This window comes from Cyclopterus lumpus, chromosome 2 (assembly GCF_009769545.1).
Source record: "Cyclopterus lumpus isolate fCycLum1 chromosome 2, fCycLum1.pri, whole genome shotgun sequence".
Taxonomy (NCBI): domain Eukaryota; kingdom Metazoa; phylum Chordata; class Actinopteri; order Perciformes; family Cyclopteridae; genus Cyclopterus; species Cyclopterus lumpus.
The window spans coordinates 8,622,660-8,629,204 of NC_046967.1; the positions used below are offsets into that span (position 1 = coordinate 8,622,660).

The 6,545-nt window shown below is 48.3% G+C and overlaps 1 protein-coding gene across 1 annotated transcript in view; it reads right to left on the minus strand.

Annotated features, from left to right (window-relative positions):
* LOC117744143 (E3 ubiquitin-protein ligase Midline-1-like) overlaps positions 1 to 3,869 on the minus strand; it is a 29,227-nt gene extending 25,358 nt beyond the window's left edge. Inside the window, exon 1 of the mRNA XM_034552272.1 lies at positions 3,775 to 3,869. The gene's annotated coding sequence lies outside the window, so the exon portion shown is untranslated. The remainder of the gene's footprint in view (positions 1 to 3,774) is intronic.
* Between the last annotated feature and the right edge of the window lie 2,676 nt (positions 3,870 to 6,545).

Below are 6,545 nucleotides of genomic sequence, written 5' to 3' on the forward strand. Positions count from 1 at the left end.
CCCTGCCATGTTGATCCCTAATCCACTTCCTGCCACACTGGCTGTGACCAATCACGGCCTTTCATGTTCCGAAGCGGTCAGTCACGCCTAACAGGATTGGCTGGCCGCGTAGTCCGCGGATACCGGGGCCATTAGTGATTATGATTAAGGGGGACATTCGTGATCGTGGGTTGCGTGTGTCTGTGTGTGTGTGTGTGTCTGTGTGTGTGTGTGTGTGTGTGTGTGTGTGTGTGTGTGTGTGTGTGTGTGTGTGTGTGTGTGTGTGTGTGTGTGTCTGTGTGTGTGTGTGTGTGTGTCTGTGCGGCGTGGTCCGTCTGGATTCTTGCTTGTGTGACCCAGATCGGGGTACAGTGACCGCATGTGAGATGGGATGTGATGATCGGGGGGGGAGGGGGGGGGAGATGACGGGCCCAACGTGGGTGCACTTCAAGGTTGCTTCCTTTGAGCCAGATCCCACCCGAGTAGAAGTCTCCTTTTTTCAATATTACAGGCCGGCCGCGTGTGGGAGAACAGAGCGCCGCCCCGGGACGATGGAGCGTTACCGGAGGAGCACCACGTGTGCTCCATTTCCTTTTTTCCACGACGCGGCGAATTTAGTTAATGCCTCCCTCCGTGATCACAATTATTCGACGGTGCATTCGTGTTGCCTCTAAAAAAAAATGTAAAAAAGGAAAAAAACATGTACTTAAGATCCCCTGGCGGAGATGAAAGTGATTAAATAGTGGTTATTCCCCAAAGAACTGAATTATCATCGCTAACTTTAAATTTTTGGCATTAAGGCAGCCCCCCCCACGAGGATAGTATCATTTAAAATGCACGCTGCAAACACAATCCTCTTATCGTTGTGCGCTATTTGAATCATTAAACATAACGGGTTTCCAACGGCTCTTTTTTGGCCATATTGGCAGAATTTTCGAAAAAAATCAAGACTCAATTATGGACAAGAATGACTTGATAGGATATGGATTTGTTTATAGTGTGATTAAGGAATTAGCTACGCGAGTGCTAATCTCCCCCCATGTGACTTCAGAACCTGCGCATGCCTAAACGGAGCACCTTGTGTGCCTCACACCACCCAACATGCGGACAGCTGCGGAATATGCTTACAATTACGCCGGCTTCTGAGAGCCGCGCGCATTCCTTCCAGTCCGAAACGGTGACTTTTCTTTTTTCGGGGTGCGAGAGCGAAGGATGACATGATCTGTGTTTACATTGAATCCGGAGGGGGAAGGAATGTCGGGGGAAAAAAAAAAAAGGAGACGATATTGAGTTTGAGAGGCCCCTCGAGTGGCATATATATATATATTCCAAAACGACGTGATCTGATATTTCAACATCTGCCCGGCCTGCAGCACATTAACCAAAAAACGCCGTCCGTGCATACCAAGTGGCCGCGGCATATCTTCAAACCCGCAGTCTGGAGAGAGAGAGAGAGAGAGAAAAACTAAACCCGAGTCGCGTCTGACACCTGTGAAAGGTTATTCATCAGGCGGCGCTCTCAAAGAATCCGAGATTATTTGGCTCCGAAAAGGATTAAACTGGGAAGGGTGGAAAAAGGTGTTTTTTTGTTTTTTTTTATCAGAGCTTTTGAAAAGGTGCAAAGAAAGTTCTGGGATTGCAGGATTAGTGTGGTATTCGTTTTGGAATATGGTGGATTTATAGGATTGATATAATGCACAAAAATCATAAATGACCAAATCATGCCATGCAATCAGCGTTTAGTGAGGCGTATTCCGCCGCTTTTCCTGCCTTCATCTCTGAAAAATCGGCACGCAGCGCAAAATGGATGAAACGATAACTTTTGGGCAATACCACACTCGGAATGTGTAAAGCGGCTCCCCGACAAAAAAAGTTTGAGGAACCACTTATCCTCTCCACGGGACTACACAAGCTGCCAAGTCTCACTGAACCGGGTCGTCACTGGTTTCCATGGCAACGCCGCACTTCATCTTATTCGGTTGGTGATTAAAGAATGCACTGGGGTGAATCAAATGAACTGAACTGGAGTGGAAATATGGGGTGGATGAATGAAAACAACCAACAAAAAAAAGTATTCCAGTCTTTTTCTTTTTCTTTTTTTTGAAGGATGTTTAGATAGCAATTAACAGTGTGCCCCTCGGGCCCCTGAAGTGGGAGGCTGCTGACGCTTTGAAGACAAACTTAGCCAATTAGGGAGAGATAAGTCTGGTGAGCTCTACCTCCACATCGTGTCATGGAAGCCATACACGCTGGTGAGATAACGGGTTGTTTCGGGGGGCCAACCGGAGGCGGCTAATGCTATCAGCAGCCAGCCATTAAGTTGCCTCCTCGCGCACCTTTCCCTACTACCGTGTCTAAACAAAGTGCCCCCCCCCCCCCACCCCACCCCGCCTCCGACTCAGGAAAAAGAAATGACAAAACAGCCCCGGCTATATTTGTCTACAGGGTTCCCACAGTCAATCTTCAGATCTATGAAAAAACATCTGAGAGCTGAGATGCTTTTCTCAAGGCCGCCCTGGCTGACAATGCCACTGAAAAGTGCCGGGGGGGGGGGGGGCAGGAAAAGAAAACAATGCTATATCGGTCGGCATCTTGACAACCGCGAACGGAACATCAGACAAAGCTTTTTGTTGTGCTTCCTAGTCCCCATTTGTCAAAGCAACAACTTTTAGCCCCCCCAAAAAAAGGTACATTATTCAGACTAAAATCAGAAGTTGCACATGCTTCTCCTTTAATGCTTTTGTGTGTTTTTGCACGCGGCATTCCTTTTTAACCTGGCGTCGTAAACCGCACTTGACAGGCCTGTGCTTTGTCTCGCGGGGGTCAAACCCTTGAACCCGGATTTTCCTCCCACCCCCCCCACCCCCCCCACCCCCCCCCGTGACCCGCACGCGGCAGGTGAGACGGATCAGCCGCGGCAGCCAGCTGTCTCACACACACGCGCGCACACACACACACACACACGCACACACACACTGTAAGTACTGTGCTAAACACGCCTCGGCACACAGGAGATGCTGCGGGGGTCGGGCGCTTCCGGAAAGGCTCATTAAAAACACACCCAATCAGAGGTGTACATGAAGTGTGATTATAAAGGTGTGTTCGCATCCACAGACACACAGGTAAATATGTCAACTGTAAATGAACTAGTCAGACTCCCTCTTAAGTGCTAAATAGACCATCCGGGACCTTTTTTTTAAAAGCCACTCATATCCACACAGCACTCTAGTACACATATCTTAGGCATCCCTCGAGACACTGTCTCCTGTCCTTATATATCTTGTGCTACAAGCAACCGCCACAACACAGTGACTCTTTGAATTTGGGTCACACAAAACAGACTCACACATGCAGTGGTAAACCCCACCCACACACACACACACACGCGCACACACTCACATGGAGTTGAATGTGCTATTTGGGTCAATATTCAAATGTCACAGTTAATACTTGTGTGTCGAGATCCAGGCACATTTAAATCGCAATAATTAAAGTTGTTGTAAAGCTTAAGTTGCTCGAGAACTCCGAGACTCGTGCATCATTTTATTTCACCAGATGGTGCAAATAAACTTATATGGTCATTATAATCCAGTAATGCCGGCACTCAACGCTCCCACTGACAAAAAACACACAATCTGAGCCGAGATGGAGGGTGAAAGCACGCGGGGGAATCCCCCAGGGACTCGCACACTTAAGTAAACTAAGAGGAACACGCACTCTCACAGGGACCACACAAGTCCGCATGAGAAAACAGAACAAGAAGCCCCTCACTCCTCCTCTTCCACCTCCTCTTACCTTCCACATGATTAAAATCCCATCATCCACACACAAAGTGAAGAAGAAAAAAAAGAAGAGAGGAAAGAGAGAGAGGTGGGCAGGGGAACGGAGGCTCTCTCTGGCTTTCTCACTCTCTCTCTCTCTCTTTCTCTACCTCTCTCCCTCCCTCCTCTGTGGGACGCGGCAGCAGCTGTGGCGGCGAGCAGCAAACTTGGGAGTCGGTGAGGATGTGGATGTGTCTCCGTGGCTGTGTCATCACCTCTCATGACATGCTTCCCCCCCTTGCCTGGGTAAGCCTTTCCATCCTGACCCGGCAGAGAGAGAGAGAGAGAGCAGGGACACACTGGTGCTCCTCCTCCTCTCTCCCACCCCTCCTTCTCCTCCTCTCTACCACCCCTCCTCCGTTCCCCCCCCCCCCCCCCCCCCCCCGTATTCAAATCTGCCAGTGGGCTGCCCGGCCTCTAAGTAGGCCAATCACTGGCCCACTGGGGGGCGGAGCCTGCAATGTGTGAGTCTGCAGTGGTGACGCGTCACAGCCGGCATTCCGCCTGTTTGCATGTCTACTCGTCTACATGCTTATAGTCCTGCGCTCGCGTGGACATGTGTTTTGGCTTTGGGCATCAAGCCGTTGCTGTGATTATCATACCCCCCTTTTTAACAAACAATAGCCCCCCCCCCCCCCCCCCACACACACACACACACAAACCCCTCTCCTCCACATTGCACTTTACATCCTGCAAATATTGTCTCCGTCTGCCGTTCACTTGGAATGAGGACTGTCTGTTTAGACAAATTCAAGCATGTCCTGTTTCCTCCTTGTCGGTGGGATCCCCCCGCCGGCCTCCCAAGCTGTTCTTCGAGTTCCTATAGTGTCTCTGCTCAGAGTTCATTACCCACCCTGGAAGCGTGACATCCACTTTCAGGGTCCGAGAGTGGGGCAATTTAGTGAACCGAGCAACGTGTACATAAAAACAGATAAAAAGCATCGAGGAACATTACCTGCACTCATGATGGCTTTACGTGGTTCATTTTTTACATAATACGCCCAACAGGTAGGAAGAGTTGTGGTTCAGCCTCGCTCAAGCGGAGGCCCTCTCTGCATTTCAGCTATAGATCTTCAGTGAATTCCCCTGTAACTTTCCACTTTTGCACGCACGACACGTCCTCGGTAGCGATTCCACCTCCATCATTCTTAATGTCCGTCGGCCGTCCCTCCCCCTACCTTGAAACTTCAGCTGTTTTTGTGCCGCTGTTCATGAAAACAACCCCCCTCCTTTTTTCTTTTCTTTTTCTTTTTTTTTTTTTTTGTAATGCGTCCCGCGAGCAAAGGAGCTTAAATTAATCCGTAGTCGGTCATTTACCCTCCCACGCGAAAGCGCTCTGCTCCGCCAAAACTGCAGTCTCCCATCAGAATTCTGCAGCAGGCATCAGCTGTCTCGTCGTAAACCAAACCTCCCAGTCATGTCTGACTCATTAAGGAGGGGTGCTCTCAGCCTCTCGCAATTGTGCTTAACGGAGAGAAAGCATGAAGCCAAAAAAAACTAAACGGAACCGTCCCTCGCCGTGATTGGGAAATGTACAGTCCAATGCGATGTGAAAGCTTTTGTAATCTGGCCTTCTCATTGGGTTCGCCAGAGCCCAAATAATCCCTCACATGTGGCCCGAAGGGGAGCGAGTCCTATTGTTAAAAAGTGTTTGTGGTTCTTGCTTTGAAAAAACGGCAAACGGGTTCAATTTCATCCTCGGCCTTGGCCCAAAAATAGACGCTTCAAATGAATCTGTTTGTTTGGGTCCGACAGACGTCTCAGTTTCGATGTTACTGAATCGCTGTACGGTCGGTTTAAAATGTGGCCCTCCGAGGTCTCAGACGGAGGTTTGTTTCGTGAATTAATACAATAAATAAATAAATAAAAATCACCCCCTGAAGGTTGCGTTATGTGGTGCCCTGGACAAAAAAAGACATAATTGCGCATGCCCGCTGTTGGGTGTTTATGGCACGTTTCATCAATACAGCTTTTTTTTTCGTGTGTGTGTGTGTGTGCCTAGACAATGTGTCCATGCATGGTATTTGGACCGTGTGCAGTCTGGTGGGACTTGTGTCTGTGGCGGCGGCAGTGGGATCAGTCGAGGTGAGGCCTGCCGCCAAAGAATGTTCTTTTGGAAAAAGAGCGAGGAAAGAGTTTCCATCTCGGTTCAGTTCCCAGCAAGAGCGAGATCGCTAACTTTCTGAACACTCTGCTAGTCTCACAACAGAGAAAATATATACGCATATGCACCTCGATGCTAAAATATATATATTTATATATATTTTTCAATTCATTCTACTCAATTAACGAGTCGAGTTGTGAAATTGGAAAGTATGTCTCAGTGCTACAGGATTTAAGTCCGAAGGTCATACTTTCAAACTAAGTGGCACTTAGACAAAAGAGGTGAGCAGTGAGACAGATTAATACATAAAACCCTCCACAGGTCAGTCTCGTTCCTGCTTGTGTAAGTAGCAGCTAACAGCTTTAGCGCACGGGGGGTTGTGTTGCGTTGCATTGTGATGTTTTTTTGGCGAGAAACTGTATTCATTCAAGTTTATCAAATAATCCCCCAGCGGATCATCTGGGATTAAGACAAAAGTTGAAGTACACGGACTTTATTGTTTTCGTGTAGTCACCGGCATTGAATATTTTCATTTTTTTTATTTTCTGCTTACTTTCTCCCTCCACACAACTGGCTGTAAATATAAATATCGGCCTCTCGGTTTCAGAAACTGTGGCACGATGACCCTTTTTTAAACGCGC